We start from the raw sequence: 19685 nt of genomic DNA, 5'->3' as shown, positions 1-19685 counted from the left end.
CACAGCTAAAAATACACACTGAAAAAGAGTGATGTTTAACAAATGCTTATGGTCAAACCGGATAGACCCATGGAGAAGAATGAAAATACAACCATTGTTTATTACTTGGCACAAATAGATCCAACTCAATTCCAAATAGATCAAGGACCTCAACATAAGGTCAAATATTCCCAACTCAACAAAAAAGAAAGTAGAGAGCACAGTTGAACTACTTGGCACATCAGAGGACTTTCTAAGCAGGATGCTGATAGCATAAGCATTAAGACCCAGTGAGGGGGCTATAGCTGGGATACAAAGTAAATAAACTGTAATTAATATAAAAAATAAAAATTTAATTAAAAAGACCCACAATTAAGAAATAGGATCTCCATGGCAGCTCAGTGTCCAAGAGGGTTCTCTAGAATGGGAACAGGGACTTTCTGTGACATGAACTCAGGGGATGGCTCTTTGATCACCTCCCCTTGATGAAGGGTGCAGCCTTACCAGGCCACAGAGGAAGACAATGCAGCCAGTCCTAATGAGACCTGATAGACTAGGGTCAGATGGAGGACCTCCTCTACCAGTGCATTGGGGGAGGGGTATAGGAGAAGAAGGAGGGAGGGTAGGATTGGGAGGGGAGTAGGGAGGGGGTTACAGCTGGGATACAAAATGAATAAACTGTAATTAATAAAATAAATAAATAAATTAAAAAATTTTATGTAAGAAGTGGGAAATAGTAAGAGCTGGAGGGGATGGGAACTCCACAAGGAGAGCAAGAGAACAAGATAATTTGAACACAGGGAACTTCCCAGAGAACAATACTCCAACCAAGGACTATTCGTGGAGATAACCTAGAACTCCTGCACAGATGTAGCCCATGGCAGTTCAGTGTCCAAGTGGGTTACATAGTAATGGGAAGAGGGACTGCCTCTGACATAATCTGATTGGCCTGCTCTTTGATCACCTCCCCTTGAGGGGGGGAGCAGCCTTACCAGGCCACGGTAGAGGACAATGCAGCCACTTTTGATGAGAACTGATAGACTAAGATCAGAAAGGAGAGGAGAACCTCCCCTATCAGTGGACTTGGGGAGTGGCATGCATGCAGAAAGGGGAGGGAGGGTGGGATCAGGAGGGGAGGAGGGAGGGGCTTATGGGGGGATACAAAATGAATAAAGTGTAATTAATAAAAAAATAAAAAAAATAAAAAAAAGAAGGGGAGTTAGTTTGATGGGGAAAGAATAGGAGCTCCACAAGGACCAAATATATCTGGGCACAGGGTCTTTTCTGAGACTGACATTCAACCAAGGACCATGTATGGATATAACCTAGAACCTCTGCTCGGATGTAGCCTGTGGTAGCTCAGTAACCAATTGGTTTCCCATAGTGAGGGGAACAAGGACTATTTCTAACAGGAACTCAATGGTTGGCTCTTTGACCTCCCCAACCCCCAAGGGAGGAGCAGTCCTGTTAGGCCACAGAGGAGGGCTTTGCAGCCAGTCCTGAAGATACCTGATAAAACAGAATTGGATGAATGGGGAGGAGGTCCCCCCATCAGTGGACTTGGCACGGTGGAGATGAAGGAGGGAGGATGGGATTGGGAGGGAATGAGGGAGCGGGATACAGCTGGGATACAGAGTTAATAAAATGTAACTGATAAGAAAAAATAAAATTAATAAAAAAGCAATGGATGAATCCCTTTCTCAGAGAAAGTTTCAAGACAGCATGGTGTGGAGTCTGTGCATGGTTGTTACTGGTTAGTCTTATGTACACTTACAGTGAAGAAGAGAAACAAGTGGCAAAGAAAAAAATGAAAAAATGTGCAATTTGGAGAAGAAAACAGCACTATGAATCTTATGACAATAGTAACCTTATGGGCTAAAAAAGAGGCAATGATTGTTGACAAGATCAGTGCCAAGAAAGAGAAGCCCCTCGCTTCACGTTAGAAAGATAGAAAAGGCAACCTAAGAGTAAGACCTCAGCCAGATAAATCTCGAATTTGTGGAAGAAAACAAAAACTGATCCTACTGAGGTCCAAGGGGCTGAGGATCTTTCCCAAACTGAGAGCTGAACTTGGTGATATCCTGATGGTACCAGCTTCCAGAGCATGAAATATGCAAGACTAAGAAAGTAATATAATCTCTCTCTGTGGCTTCAGAAAGTTTATAAGGTCGGGGAATATGTAGCAGGGTTGGGGTCTCTGTGCGGAGGCCTAATATATACTGTTGTAGAACATTTTGAACGTGGAACATTGCTGGAGGAAGCATGTCACTGTGAGCAAGTTTTGAGGGCTTATAACCTTGATGCACATCTTCTCCTTTCTTTCTGCTTCCTGTATGTGGACTGAAATGGAACCTGCTATCTTCCTGAGTGACATAACATGCCTTCCCTGTCATTTTATGCTCCAGTTCTTTAGAATGATAAACCCAAATAAACTTTTATTCCTTAAAAAAAAAAAAAAAAAAAGAAATAGGACCTCACTGATCTAAAAACTTCTCTACAAGAAATGATACAACCATAAAATCATAAAAAGCATCCTATGGAATGGGAAAAATCTTTACCAATTACACACTTGACAGAAGTTTAGTATCTAGACTTTAGGAAGAACTAAAAAAAAAAACTGGATATCAAAAAACATATATTCCAATTAAAAAATAGAATTATATAAATAAACACAGAGGATTCTCAAAAGATAAAACACAAATGGTTGAAAAACCGTTTGAAATGTTCAGCATTCTTAGTTATCAGAGAAGCTCAAATTAAAACTACTTTGAAACTTCATTTTACTTCAATAAGAATGGCCAAGGTCAATAAAACAAATGATAGCATATCCAGCAAGGATGTAGAGAAAGAGGAACACTTATTCAATGCTAGTGTACATTCCAACTCATACAGCCACAATAAAAAAATCAATTGAAACTACTGATCTGCCACAAATCCAGCTACAGCACTCTTGGGCATATGCCCAAAGGTCTCTACATCCAACCACAGATATACTTGTTCATTGATATTCCATTTCTAATAGCCAGAAATTGGAAACAACCTAGATGTTTATCAGTTAGTGAATGAATAAAGAAAATGTAGTATATTTACACAATGGAATATTATTCAACTGTTTAAGAAAAATAAAATTATGAAATTTGCAGATAAATGGTTAGAACTAGAAATAATCATTCTGCATGAAATAAATAAGACTTAGAAAGACAAGCATTGCACATTCTCAGATTTTGTCTTTTAAGCTTTAAATATGTGTTTCATTAAGAATATCCATAAAGATTGAGTAGCTAGTAAGAGACCAAAAATGAGGAGATCTTTCAAGGTAGATGACATAGAATATAGTGATAAAGTAGATTAGTATAGAGGAATGAAAGAGGAGGAAATGTGGGAAGGGATTATTAACACCACATGCCTTTTGAAAAGATATATGGGGTTGAGGAAGGGAGAGATTGGGATGGGAGTAGGGAGGGAACCACAGGGGGGATACAAAGTGAATAAAGTATAATTAATAAAGAATAAAAAAAGAAAAGATATATGGAGACCTAATACTATAGAATATTTCTAAAATATATACATACATAAAGCTATTTAAATGGAGTTATATATATAATATATTATATAAATATATGTGTATAAACATATATAATATATACATATATGTATATATAACAAACATTTATAAAGTATATATTTAACACCACTTAATATAAACATATATTAACATAGTATAATATTAATATAAAATATATAATCATGCATGCATATGTTTATAAAATGTATATTTAACTCCATTAAATATATAAATATGTTAATAATAAATTTATATGTTTATGTATATATTTATTTTTTTTGTTTCAAGAAGATTAGAGAACATATATTTTTCTTTAGTTTAGCTATGGCTATAGATGCTCTAATAAAGAACAGAGCATCATGTGTGTGCTCCCCAAGGAAGCTAGAAGAGGATATCAGATTTTCTGAAGTTGCAGATTGTTGTGAGCCACCAGGTGGGTGCTAAGAATCAAAACTGGGACCCTAAAAGAATAGCCAGTTCTCTTAACCACTGTGCTATCTCTCCAGTCCATCCTTTTTTTTTGTTTCAAAATGATCTTTTAATGCTTTCCATTTAAAAATTAGCTCTTTGAAGTGGAAAGGACACAAGGGTTAAGAGCACTTGCTGCTTTTGCAGAGGATCTAGGTTTTATTCCAAGCACACAGGTCAGATGGTTCACAACCACATATAATTTCAGTTCCAGAGGATCAGATGCTTCCTTCAGGCCTTGTTGGTACTGCACTCTTCTGTCCATGCATAGACAAGAAGGCGTACACATATAGTGTTTAAAATAATTTTTAAAAATCATCCTGAGTGAGGTATTCCAGAAGCAGAAAGACACACACAGTATATACTCACTCATAAGTGGATATTAGACATATAATATAGGATAAACATACTAAAATCTGTACACCTAAGGAAGCTAATCAAGAAGGAAGACTCTGGCTAAGATGTTTAATCGCCTATCAGAAAGACAAAGATGATGGACATCGGAGGAAGGAGAAAATAGGGAACAAGACAGAAGCCTACCACAGAGGGCCTCTGAAAGACTCTATCCTGCAGGGTATCGAGGCAGATGCTGAGACTCATAGCCAAACTTTGGACAGAGTTCGGGGAATCTTATGAAAGAAGTGGGAGATAGTAAGACCTGGACAGGACAGGAGCACAACAAGTAGAGCAACAGATCCAAAATGTCTGGGCACAGCGGCCTTTTCTGAGACTGATACTCCAGCCAAGGACCACTCATGGAGATGGCCTGGGACCCCTGCACAGATATAGCCCATGGCAGTTCAGTGTCTAAGTGGGTTCCATAGTAATGGGGACAGGGTCTGTCTCTGACATGAACGGATTGGCCTGCTCTTTGCTCATCTTCCCCTGAGGGGGGAGCAGCCTTACCAGGCCACAGAGGAAGGCAATACAGCCATTCCTGATGAGACCTGATAGACTAGGATCAGAGGGAAGGGGAGAAGGATCTCTCCTATCAGTGGACTGGGGAAGGGGCAAGGGTGGGGAAGAGAGAGGGAGGGTGGAATTGGGAGGGAAGAAGGGAGGGAGCTACAGGGGGGATACAAAGTGAATAAACTGTAATTAACAAAAATAAAAATAAATTAAAAAAGTAGGGAGAGGGAAAAATTGTTCTATAAGTAAATAATTAACCAGCCACATAATAGAACAATGGAACTGTCACAACAGTGAATTTTATAATATATTCAATGCACCAATGGAAAACTGAACCTTTAAAGCCCCTTTCCATTTTCCTATCTATCCTTTGTAAACACAAGTCTATTTCTTACCTCTTTAGATTTACTTTTTTTTTTTTTTTTTTTTTTTTTTTTTTTTTTTTTTTTTTTTTTTTACATTTTTGTGACTGAAATCCTACAATATGTGACCACTGGTGACTGGCTTCTTTCACCTCCATACATTTTTGCTCTGTCTGTTGGTAATAAGGGCTTCATTGTTTTTATTCCTAAATTACAGTATATGCACACACTACATTTTGCTTATCTATTAACCTTCAGATAAGGGGCATTTGTGCTGTATCTTCTTTTTTGTTATTAGGAATAGTATTGCTGTGTTTATTACCTGAACAATTTTCTGTAGATGATTGTTTTCATTTTTCTCGGTACATGTCTAGAAAGGCATTACTAGATCTAATGGAAACTCTATTTAACTCTAAGAAAACTGCTAGACTGTTATCCAAAGTGGATTTACTAATTTTAATATGTATTAAAAATACATAAGGGTTCTATTTTTCTAAATTTTTGTTCACCATCATTATGAGCCATAGCCAATCTAGTGAGGCTTTTCTATTTTTTATTTTTTTTAGTTTTTATTATTAGTTACATTTTATTAACTCTGTATCCCAGCTGTGTCCCGCTCCCTCATTCCCTCCCAATCCCACTCTCCCTCCCTCATCTCCTCTCTGCCCTTTTCCAAGTACACTGATTGAGGAGGGCCTCTTCCCCTTTCATCTGACCCTGTTTTATCAGGTATCTTCAGGACTGGCTGCAAAGGGATTTTCTATTTTTATATAAAATATTTTCTATAGTGTATACACACAGTATGAAATCTAACACTAAAAATCATTATGAGAGAACTGAGAGGGGGGCCAAGATGGTGGCGCCAGGAGAACACTGTGTCTGAGAAGCGGGACAACACACTCAGTGCAGCGACCAGGAGACTGAACTCTGGGCCCTAAAACTACAACGATCTTGTTTCCCAGGTGATGGGAGGCTCTCACGGCATGGGAATCAGTCGGGTCCACTCTCGGCTGCCCAGCCAGAACCCGGAAGAGACCCGGGCTAACGCGACCTTTGGGTCTCCAGGCTGGAGCCTCATGCCTGCGTGTCCGATCACTTTCCCAGGCTGACTGGTGGGCACAAGGGTGCCAGAGATTGGGAGTCCCAGTCTCAAGGAAACCCCACGGGGAAGGAAAATTGCGAGACTGATCACAGGTCACCCAGTCTTTCCCTGGAAGCTCTCGCTGACCACGGGTACCCGCCGCCATCACACTTGAGCTCCCACTGCACAGAGAGCAGCTGCATGCCCAGCTCAAAATCCCTACTCCCTCTTCAGAGGAGGCAGGAGGTGTGCAGCAGAATTTGCCACAGACCACATTGTCTGTACCCTGACCCGAGATTGGGGCTAAGAAAACCCAATCCTTTCGGGCACTGCACCAAACGCCGCCATAACCCTGCCGCGGCAGAGCGGAAGGATAAAGAGGCACATAGCGGCTTCACAGTGCCGGAACTCCAGTGCTGCGGCCGCTCCTAGCAAACAAACTACAGCTCGGGATCTGGGACTGTGGTCATTCAACACGTCCTGAGATTCTCCTGGGCCCAGCGCAATAAGGTCTCGCAGCAAGTTCTATCACCGGCACCCCCCGCCCCGACCCCTGGCAGAGAAACACCGGTTCAGGATCCGACTGAGAAGTCCCATCCCCTTCTGGCACTTCCCTGAGAGCACCGCCATAAGCTTGCCCTAGCGGAGGGGAAGGTCAGAGAGAAAGGACAGAGAGGCAGCCTGCCACAGGACACAGCACCCCCTCTCCAGCACACCCAGTGGCCCCTGGCAGAGAAACCCAAGCTCTGGATCTGAGGACACTCAACCCTACCTGGTACTCTCTCAAGAGCAGCAAACATAGGTTCTTCCGCCAGGCTGCTTCTGGCAGAGAGATCTGGGCCCGGGATCTGGGATTGAGAACACTCAACCTAACTCTTTCCTGCCCTACCCCAGGACCAGTCAACATAACCCATCCTGGTGGAGAAAAAGGACAAAGAGGCAGCACACAGGAAAGGTGGACACTGAGTCCTGTGGCCACAGTGTCACAGAGCTGACTGTTAGCCTACCCGTGCATTTACCGCAGCAGGACCAAATCAGAGAGTAGAGAGCAAGGGGAACCCCTGTGCATTCCAACTGGTCCTGCAAGAGAGTGAGTGAGCCTTCTAGGGAGAGTTTACCCCAGACCCAGGGCCTCTCCACAGAAGCAAACAGATGAGATTTCTGCCACCCACACCCCTAGTGTGGGCATCATAGGGATTCTTGGGATAGCGACCCCAACGTTGAATCCTCTGCCTTGTGGGTCCACCAGTGTAATCCAGGCAAACAATCCCTGGATCTCAGACAGAACTGCATAATAGTGGCCTGCAGACCATTGCAATAGTCAAAGAATCCGCACATGCACACTGCGCCTGCTAAATGCACAAGCGAATAGTGCCAGCATCACATTCCTTACTTAGGCAAAACTGAAACCACAACGCACGCTCCCAAACCTCTCTCATCTTCCTGAAAAAACAGTCCAGAAAACAGAAAGAGACGATCATAGCCCGAACTACAAACTCAAGGAACAAACAGTGAGGGTTATAAATAACCAGATGGCTAGAGGCAGATGTAAGAACACTCCCAACAAAAATCAGGACATAATGACCTCACCAGCAACCCCATAAAACAATGGACACTTCAATTCACTAGATATACAAAAAACGACCTCAAAACTGTTTCTCCAGCTATTAGAGGCCCATAAAGGTGAAATGAACAAAGCCCTCAGAGAAATAGCCAAAGAAATTGAGACAAACCAAGAGGAAACAAATCGAGCTCTCAGAGAAATGACCACAAAAATTGAGGCAAACAAAGAAGAAATGCATAAAGCTCTCAAAGAAATGTCCACACAAATAAAGGCAAATAAAGAAGAAATAAACAAAGCTCTCATAGAAATACAGGCAATTATACCCAAAGAAGTAGAGGCACAATTAGTGATACATAGAGAGGAAATGGACAAAAAAATAGAAGCTGTCATTGAAAAGCAGGACTCCACATTCAAACAGATGAAGGAAATGGTGCAAGACATGAAAACAGAATTAGAATCAATAAAGAAAACACAAATAGAGAAAAACCAGGAGCTGGAGAACATAGAGAAAAGATCGGGAACTACAAAGGTAAGCATCACCAACAGAATACAAGAGATGGAAGAAAGAATCTCAGGAGCCGAAGATACACTTGCAGAAATTGACACGTTTCTCAAAGAAAAAATAAAATCAGAAAAGTTCCAAATACAAAACATCCAAGAAATCAAGGACACCATGAAAAGACAAAACCTAAGAATAATAGGAGTAGGAGAAAAAGAAGACATCAGGCTCAAAGGTCTGGAAAATATTTTCAAGAAAATTATAGAAGAAAACTTTTCCAACTTAAAGAAGGAGATGGCAATAAACATACAAGAGGCCTACAGAACATCAAGTAGGCTAGACCAGAAAAGAAATTCTTCACGTCACATCATAGTCAAAACACTGAACCTACAGAACAAAGAAAAAATTCTAAAAGCAGCAAGGGAAAAAGGCCAAGTAACATATGAAGGTAGACCTATCAGAATCACACCAGATTTCTCAACAGAAACTATGAAAGCCAGAAGGGCCTGGACAGAAATCATACAGTCCTTAAGGGACCACAGATTCCAACCCAAACTACTATACCCAGCAAAACTTTCAATCAACATAGACGGAGAATTCAAACTATTCCAAGACAAAACCAAATTTAAACATTATCTACATAGTAGCCCAGCTCTACAGAAGTTACTAGAAGGAAAACTCCAAACCAAAGAAAACAACTACATCTAAGGAAACAGAGGAAATAGATAACTACACAAAAAAAACCCCCAAAAATATACAAACAATGAAACTCAGTGACACCACCAACCCCACATCTAAAGTAAGTAACAATTGTTGGTCACTAGTTTCTATCAACATCAACAGACTCAACTCCCCAATAAAAAGACACAGACTAACAGAATGGTTGCGGAAACAGGATCCAACATTCTGTTGCATCCAAGAAACACACCTATGCAACAAAGATAAACACTATCTCAGAGTAAAGAGCTGGAAAAATGTCTTTCAAGCAAATGGTTCCAGAAAACAAGCTGGGGTAGCCATCCTAATATCTAATAAAATAGACTTTCAACCCAAGTTAATCAAAAAAGATAAGGAGGGCCACTATATTCTCATCAAAGGAAAAATCCAACAAGAGGACATCACAATTTTGAATATCTATGCCCCAAATACAAGAGCACCTACATTCGTAAATGAAACAATATTAAAGCTTAAATCACACATTGATCCTAATACCCTAATAGTGGAAGACTTCAACACTCCACTCTCACAAAGGGACAGATCAACTAGACAGAAAACAAATAGGGAAATAAAAACACTTACAGAGACCCTAAATCAAATGGACCTAATAGACGTCTACAGATCTTTTCATCCAAACTCAAAAGAGTATACCTTCTTTTCAGCACCTCATGGAACCTTCTCCAAAATAGACCAGATAGTTGGTCATAAAGCAAGCCTCAACAGATACAAAAAGATTGAAATAATCCCTTGTATTCTATCTGACCACCATGGACTTAAGCTGGACCTCAACAACAACAGAAATAACAAAAAGCCTACACGCACATGGAAACTGAACAACTTGTTACTCAATGACAGCTGGGTTAAGGAAGAAATAAAGAAAGAAATTAAAGACTTCCTAGAATTCAATGAAAATGAAGGCACAACATACCCAAATTTATGAGACACATTGAAAGCAGTGCTTGGGGGAAAATTTATAGCACTACGTGCCTGCAAGAAGAAATTCGTAACATCACATACAAACAACTTAATGGCCCAACTGAAAACCCTAGAAAAAAAGAAGCAGATACACCCAAGAGGAGCAGACAGCTGGAAATAATCAAACTCAGGGCTGAAATCAATCAGTTAGAAACAAATAAAACTATTCAAAGAATCAATGAAACAAAAAGTTGGTTCTTTGAGAAAATCAACAAGATAGACAAACCCTTGGCCAAACTAACTAAAAAGCAGAGAGACTCTATCCAAATCAGCAAAATCAGAAATGAAAAGGATGACATAACTACAGACGCTGAGGAAATTCAAACAATTATTAGGTCATACTACAAAAGCCTATATGCCACAAATTTGAAAACCTAAATGAAATGGACAATTTTCTTGATAGATTCCATCTTCCAACATTAAGTCAAGATCAGGTAGAAAGATTGAATAGCCCTATATCCCCCAAGGAAATTGAAGCAGTCATTCACAGTCTCCCCTCCAAAAAAAGCCCTGGGCCGGATGGTTTCAGTGCGGAATTCTACCAGACCTTCAAAGAAGTGCTAACACCAATTCTCCTCAAACTATTCCACAAAATAGAAACAGAAGGTACATTACCAAACTCATTCTATGAAGCGACATTCACCCTGATACCTAAACCACACAAAGACCCAACAAAAAAAGAGAACTTCAGACCTATCTCTCTTATGAACATTGATGCAAAAATACTCAATAAAATACTTGCAAACCGAATCCAAGAATACATCAAAGATATCATCCACCATGACCAAGTAGGCTTCATCCCAGGCATGCAAGGGTGGTTCAACATACGGAAATCCATCAATGTAATCCACCACATAAACAAACTGAAGGAGAAAAACCACATGATCATCTCCTTAGATGCTGAAAAAGCATTTGACAAAGTCCAACACCCATTCATGTTTAAAGTCTTGGAGAGATCAGGGATACAAGACACATATCTAACCATAGTAAAGGCAATATACAGCAAGCCTATAGCCAATATCAAACTCAATGGAGAGAAACTTAAAGCAATCCCACTGAAATCAGGGACAAGACAAGGTTGCCCACTCTCTCCATACCTCTTCAACATAGTACTTGAAGTCCTAGCCAGAGCAATAAGACAACTAAAGGAGATGAAGGGGATACAAATCAGAAAGGAAGAGGTCAAAGTGTCACTATTTGCAGATGATATGGTAGTATACATGAGCGACCCCAAAAATTCAACCAGAGAACTCCTCCAGCTGATAAACACCTTCAGCAAAGTGGCAGGATACAAAATCAACTAAAAAAAAATCAGAAGCCCTCCTGTATACCAAAGACAAAAGGGCCGAGAAAGAAATTAGGGAAACAACACCCTTCACAATAGCCACTAATAACATAAAGTACCTTGGGGTGACACTATCCAAGCAAGTGAAAGACCTGTTTGAGAAAAACTTCAAGTCTGAAGAAAGAAATTGAAGAAGATATCAGAAGATGGAAAGATCTCCCGTGCTCATGGATTGGTAGGATTAACATTGTGAAAATGTCCATCCTGCCAAAAGCAATCTACAGATTCAACGCAATCCCCATCAAAATACCAACTCAATTCTTTACAGACCTGGAAAAAAAAGATTCTCAGCTTCATATGGAGAAACAAAACACCCAGAATCTCCAAAACAATCCTGTACAACAACAGATCATCTGGAGGTATCTCCATCCCCAATCTCAAGCTGTACTACAGAGCAATAGTAAGAAAAACTGCATGGTATTGGCATAAAAACAGAAAGGAGGATCAATGGAACCGCATAGAAATAAACTCACACACCTTTGAAAATTCTATTTTTGACAAAGAAGCCAAAACCTTTCAATAGAAAAAAGAGAACATCTTCAACAAATGGTGCTGGACCAACTGGATGTCTACATGCAGAAAAATGAAAATAGATCCATATTTATCACCCTGCACAAAACTAAAGTCCAATTGGATCAAAGACCTCAACATAAAACCAGATACTCTAAATCTGTTAGAATAAAAAGTGGGGAACAGCCTAGAACTCATTGGCACAGGAGACAACTTCCTGAACAGAACACCAACAGCACAGGCTCTAAGAGCAACAATCAATAAATGGGACCTCATGAAACTGAAAAGCTTCTGTAAAGCAAAGGACACTGTCATCAAAACAAAACGACTGCCTACAGAGTGGGAAAGAACCATCACTAACCCTCATCTGACAGAAGGCTAATATCCAGTATATAGAAAGAACTAAAGAAGCTGAAAAGCAGCAAACCAAGTAATCCAATTAAAAAATAGGGAACAGAGCTAAACAGAGAATTCTCGACAGAGGAATATCGAATGGCAGAGAAGCAGTTCAAGAAATGCTCATCCTCATTAGCCATCAGGAAAATGCAAATCAAAACGTCCCTAAGATTTCACCTTACACCCATCAGAATGGCCAAGATGAAAAACTCAAGTTACAACACATGCTGGAGAGGTTGTGGAGAAAGGGGAACCCTCCTCCATTGCTGGTGGGAATGTAAACTGGTACAACCACTCTGGAAATCTATCTGGCGCTTTCTAAGACAATTAGGAATAGTGCTTCCTCAAGCCCAGCTATACCACTGCTAGGTATATACCCAAACTTTGCTCAAGTACACAAAAGGGATACTAGCAGCTTTATTTGTAATAGCCAGAACCTGGAAACAACCCAGATGTCCATCAACGGAGGAATGGGTACAGAAATTGTGGTAGTTTTACACAATGGAATACTACTCAGCAATCAAAAAGGAGGAAATCATGAAATTAGCAGGCAAATGGTGGGATCTAGAAAAGATCATTCTGAGTGAAATATCCCAGAAGGAGAAAGACAAACACGGTATATACTCACTTATATAGACCTGTAAGAGATGACAAAAAATGAAATCTATACACCTAAAAAATATAATCAAGAGAGCTGACATGGGGTAAGATAATCAATCCTCGTTTAGAAAGACAGATGGGATGTGCATTAAACGTATGACAGAGTCTACTGAGCACATCTGAAAGACTCCAACTAGCAGTGTTTTCAAAGCAGATACAAAGACTCATGACCAAACCTTCGGCAGAGTACAGGGAATCATATGAAAGAAGGGGAGTTAGTATGATGGGGAAAGGATAGGAGCTCCACAAGGACCAAATATATCTGGGCACAGGGTCTTTTCTGAGACTGACATTCAACCAAGGACCATGTATGGATATAACCTAGAACCTCTGCTCGGATGTAGCCCGTGGTAGCTCAGTAACCAATTGATTTCCCATAGTGAGTGGAACAAGGACTATTTCTAACAAGAACTCAATGACTGGCTCTTTGACCTCCCCACCCCCCAAGGGAGGAGCAGTCCTGTTAGGCCACAGAGGAGAGCTTTGCAGCCAGTCCTGAAGATACCTGATAAAACTGGATCGGATGATAGGGTCCCCCCCTATCAGTGGACTTGGAAAGGGGCAGGGTGGAGATGAGGGAGGGAGGGTGGGATTGGGAGGGAATGAGGGAGCGGGACACGGCTTGGAATTCAGAGTTAATAAAATGTAACTGATAAGAAAAAAATAAAATTAAATAAAAAAATAAAAAAAATCATTATGACAATAATGGCTGCAGATATTTTTGTGTGTGTGAGGCATGAGCATATATTTGGTGGAATGTGCATGTAGTGCATGTGCACACATATGCATGTGCACGTGGAGGCCAGATGTAAATTTTGGATGTTTTCCTTAGCCACTTTTTATGTTTTATTTTGAAATTTGATTATTTAATTTATGTCACTTAGGTTTTGAGACAGAGTCCCATTATGTAGCACTGGCTAGTCTGGAACTTACATCATAGACAAGGGTGATGCCAAACTCCTGTATTCACCCTCCTTTGACTCCTAAGGACTGTGACTTAAGGTGTGCAACTGTATACCTGGCCCTTCTTGTATTTTGCGACAGGGTCTCTCTCTCAGTCCAGAGCACGCTGATTTGGCTAACTAAGCTGACTGATGAGCTCCTATAACCCACCTGTTTCATCTCCCCCTTCAGGACCACCATTCTAAGTGTTATGTGTGTGCTGAAGGTAGAAACTCAGGTCCTCATACAGCAAGCATTTGCCAACTTGTTGATCCCCTAACTCCCAAGTCTCCACTATGTAACTTTGGGGTCCCTAGTCTTCCTCCCTCAAGGTAACTGCTGATTGCTCCAGAAACTTCTGAAAATATCTTAAACCTATATTTAAGCAAATGCAAACTTTCCTAAAGAACACAGATGGAGGATGTTTTGCCATTTTACCTCATGTTTGTTTTATGTAAGACAGGTGGAAATGATCAGCACGTAACTCATGTCACATAGTATTTCACAGTTGTGTGGTCTATTGCAGTTTGGAAGTATCATCAGCTTACAAATTCCTCATGTACTGAATGTGTAGGTAGCTTTTGAACTTTTGTACATATAAACACACTGGTGTGTGCATCATTGTACATCTGTGTCATTGCATGTTTGTGTGATTATTTCTTTACCATACCTCCTTTGTGAATGAGAATTAGTCCTTGGTTCAGAAGTCCTTGGTTCACAGGGCACTCTGGAAGTGCCCTGTGATGGAATCAGTTTTCAGAATCTACCCAACACCTTAGGCTTCAGGTAGAAAACTTCTGCAGATGCCTTGGGGCTGAGGTTTTTTTCTGTGGACTACAGAGTGAGTGGCAGCAGCATTGCCTTCCTTTCTAGTAGATGTAGCATGGTACACAATGCAGTCCAGATCTGTGGTATCAGCAACTCTTCATCAATCTGCTGAGACCAAAGCCAGCTCTCTAAACAAACATTTCCTGCATGAGCAAGTGTTTGTTATATTTCCCTCACTTGTTTATGATGACTGTGTCAGCCACACTGATTTACATAAACACTGCCAATTTCGGGATGTTACACTCTCAACAAAAGTAGCTGAGTACAAACAGCATTCCTCAATTTTAATTCATATTGTCTAAACATAGCAGATGTTGATAGAGTGAGCCAATAAGAAAGTACAACAAAGGCAGACAGTCAGGGGTGGGTGGCTTGTGATTAAAATGCATTCCAGATTGACACAATGATACAACATTAATGGAGTGGATTGTTTAAATGTTATATTTGGCTCCTAGAGAATCATAAAGCAACCTTGAGTCCCATTTTGACAGTTTCCAGACTGTCACTGTACATGATGATTGTATGGGTTTGCAACTGAGCCAGTTTTGTCCTTGCTCCCTTATATCTGTTTTAATGATGCATGTTTGCATGTATGCAACAGCTTCAATCTTGAGCATGTCAGAATGTATAACCCCCTCAGTGTATTGCTTCTGCTCTTCCCATGCATAGTTTTCCTATGAACAGTGTTCCCTTGAGCCTAACATGGGACAGTACTTTTCCTATTGGCCCACATTACTAATTTGGTAAAAATCCATCCTAATCCTATACAAAAATTGGAAATTCTCTTTTAAAGAACAAAGATAGTGCTAGGCCCTTTTTTTTTTTTTCATCCTGCCTATAATTTGGTCATGTATGTAAGGAAACTATCAGCATAGCTTTGGGAACTGAAACACATTGCAAATCAGAATATCATAGCCAACAAAAAGTTTGATGTTTCACTACTGTCTCTCTCTTTATGGTGGAAAGCCATTTTATTTCACTCACTGTTCATGTGAGCTTGTGAATAACATAAGATATTTTAACCTGGCCTGGGGCCTGCAGCCACTGAGGCGGAGCTCCAAGCCCTTTATCAGCAAAGGCCAGCCGTACTGTGTCTTGGAGCCCCAGATTCGCACGGAGGCTGCACCATCCTCCCAGGGCGTGAGTCTGCTAGACACCATACTAGCTCCGCAGGAGCGCCATCACTGACGGTACGGCCCGCCCAATCCCACAGTGACAGAGAATACACTATATACTCACCAAAACCAGACAGAAACGCCACACAAGCTAGACACACCAGGCGCTGGGCCTCCGAAGCTTGGAGAGCACAGTGAAGAGACCCCAGGACTTCCCAGAAAGCATCTGGACTAGCAACTAAGTCTCCAGTTACAGCGGGACTTTCTAACCTGGTGGCGGAGCAGCACTGAGCTGGCGGGGCACATCAGCCCTCCAGTTTAAGACTAACCAGGGCCAAACCAGAGAACAGAAAGCCTGGTTACCCCGAATCCTACTGACGTGACCACCCTGAAATCTCCAGCTGCAGCAAGACCTCATAACCTGGCAGTGACAGCAGCACGGAACTGGCAGAGCACATCAAAGAAGCAGGGCCAAACCAGAGAGCAGAGAGCCCAGATACCCCGATCTCTGCCAAGTGACCTGCCTGTAAGTGAGTGCACCCTTGAGAACCTGCAGCTCCCCTGATCCTGGGTCCTTCTAAAACAGAAGCCAGGCATCGAACCCCCTCCCACCCATATACCCACTTTGGGAAACAGAGGGGCACTTGGAACATTGAAGTTCCTGCTCTGTGGGTCTAATTGAGGAGTTAAGGCAGTTAATGCCAGAAATTGCGCTGCGATCATCACTAGCGCCTGCGACATATACATTGCAGAGCCCCTCCCACACACTCAAGGGTTCAACATTAGCCATCACTCTGTCCCTCGAGACACACGCCCACGCCCACTTACACACACACACACACACACACACACACACACACACACGCTTGCATTTGCCTCTGTTTGCGCCTGCGTACTTTACTCCCATAGGTACAGCTAGTCCTCAGCACACGCTAAGGACACGGGACCTCTCTCAACTTCCTGAGAAATTCTCCAGACTCGAGAGAGAGACAGTACCAGTCTGATCGGCAGAATCCAAAAACAAACAGGGAAGGTCTCAGATAAGCCAATGGCCAGGGGTAGGCGAAAGAACACTTCCAACATAAATCAGGACATCATGACTTCACCAGCAAACCCCAAAATCGATGGATACTCCAGTTCATCAGAAGCACAGGAAAATGACCTTAAAGCCATGCTTGCTCAATTATTTGAGGCTCATAAGGAGGAAATGAACAAATCTTTCAAAGAGTTGGCCAGTCAATTGGAGGTAAAGAAAGAAGAAATAGACAAAACTCTTAAAGAAACACAGGCAAACATAGCCAAACAAATAGAGGCACAAGTAGAGAAAAAAATTAGTGGCATATAAAAAGGAAATGAACAAAGAAATAGAGTCCATCGTAGAGAGACAGGAATCCAAATTCAAACACATGAAAGAAATGGTGCAAGGCATGAAAACAGAATTAGAATCAATAAAGAAAACACAAAATGAGAAAACTCTTGAGCTGGAGAACTTGGAGAAAAGATCAGGAACCACAAAAGTAAGCATCACCAACAGAATACAAGAGATGGAAGAGAGAATCTCTGGAGCTGAAGACACACTTGCAGAAATTGATACTTCTCTCAAAGAAAAAGTAAAATCAGAAAAGTTCCAATGACAAAATATCCAAGAAATCAAGGATGCTATGAAAAGACAAAATCTAAGAATAATAGGAATTGATGAAAAAGAAGACTCCAGGCTCCAAGGTCCAGAAAATATTTTCAAGAAAATTATAGAAGAAAATTTTCCCAACTTAAAGAAAGAGATGTCCATAAATATACAAGAGGCCTACAGAACACCAAATAGACTAGACCAGAAAAGAAACACATCACATCACATCATAGTCAAAACACTAAATCTACAGAACAAAGAAAAGATATTAAAAGCAGCAAGGGAAAAAGGCCAAGTAACATATGAAGGCAGACCTATCAGAATCACACCAGACTTCTCATCAGAAACTATGAAAGCCAGAAGGTCCTGGGCAAGCATCATGGAGACTCTAAGAGATCACAAATGTCAACCCAGACTACTATACCCTGCAAAGCTTTCAATCAACATAGATGGAGAAAACAAAATATTCCATGACAAAACTAAATTTACGCAATATCTACACAGCAAACCAACCCTACAGAAGATACTAGAAGGAAAACTCCAATCCAACGAAAACAAATTCACCCAAGAAAACAGGGCATACAGATAATATCCCAACAAAAATGAAAAGAAAACAAGCAATGAAACAGGGTAAGATCATCGACTCCATTACAAAAGGAACTAACATGCATTGGTCAATATTATCTATCAATATTAATGGACTCAACTCACCAATAAAAAGACACAGGCTAACAGAATGGTTACGGAAACAGGACCCAACATTCTGTTGCATCCAAGAAACACACCTATGCAACAAAGATAAACACTACCTCAGAGTAAAGGGCTGGAAAAATGTTTTTCAAGCAAATGGTTCCAGAAAACAAGCTGGAGTAGCCATCCTAATATCTAATAAAATAGACTTTCATCCGACGTTAATAAAAAAAGATAAGGAGGGCCACTATATTCTCATCAAAGGAAAAATCCAACAAGAGGACATCACAATTTTGAATATCTATGCCCCAAATACAAGAGCACCTACATTCGTAAATGAAACAATATTAAAACTTAAATCATACATTGATCCTAATACCTTAATAGTGGGAGACTTCAACACCCCACTCTCATCAAGGGACAGATCAACCAGACAGACACCAAATAGGGAAATAAAAGCACTCACAGAATCCCTAAATCAAATGGACCTAATAGACGTCTACAGATCTTTTCACCCAAACTCAAAAGAGTATACCTTCTTTTCAGCACCACATGGAACCTTCTCCAAAATAGACCATATAGTTGGTCACAAAGCAAGCCTCAACAGATACAAAAGGATTGAAATAATCCCTTGTATACTATCTGACCACCATGGACTAAAGCTGGACATCAACAACAAACAACAAAAAGCCTACACGCACATGGAAACTGAACAACTTACTACTCAATGACAGCTGGGTCAAGGAAGAAATAAAGAAAGAAATTAAAGACTTCCTAGAATTCAATGAAAATGAAGGCACAACATACCCAAATTCATGGGACACATTGAAAGCAGTGCTCAGAGGAAAATTTATAGCACTAAGTGCCTACAAGAAGAAATCTGTAACATCACATACAAACAACTTAATGGCCCAACTGAAAAACCTAGAAAAAAAAGAAACAGATACACCCAAGAGGAGCAGACGGCTGGAAATAATCAAACTAAGGGCAGAAATCAATCAATTAGAAACAAATAAAACTATCCAAAGAATCAATGAAACAAAAAGTTGGTTCTTTGAGAAAATCAACAAGATAGACAAACCCTTAGCCAAACTAACTAAATAGCAGAGAGAAACTATCCAAATCAGCAAAATCAGAAAGGAAAATGGGGACATAAGTACAGACACTGAGGAAATCCAAACGATTCTTAGGTCATACTACAAAAGCCTATGTGGCACAAAATTTGAAAATCTAAATGAAATGGATAACTTTCTTGACAGATTCCATCTACCAAAATTAAGTCAAGATCAGGTAGAAAGACTGAATAGCCCTATATCTCCCAAGGAAATTAAAGCAGTCATTCACAGTCTCCCCTCCAAAAAAAGCCCTGGACCAGATGGCTTCAATGCAGAATTCTACAAGACCTTCAAAGAAGTGCTAACACCAATTTTCCTCAAACTATTCCACAAAATAG

Source organism: Psammomys obesus, unplaced genomic scaffold (assembly GCF_907164565.1).
Source record: "Psammomys obesus unplaced genomic scaffold, mPsaObe1.curated_primary_1811, whole genome shotgun sequence".
Lineage (NCBI taxonomy): Eukaryota > Metazoa > Chordata > Mammalia > Rodentia > Muridae > Psammomys > Psammomys obesus.
This window is presented reverse-complemented; position numbering follows the sequence as displayed.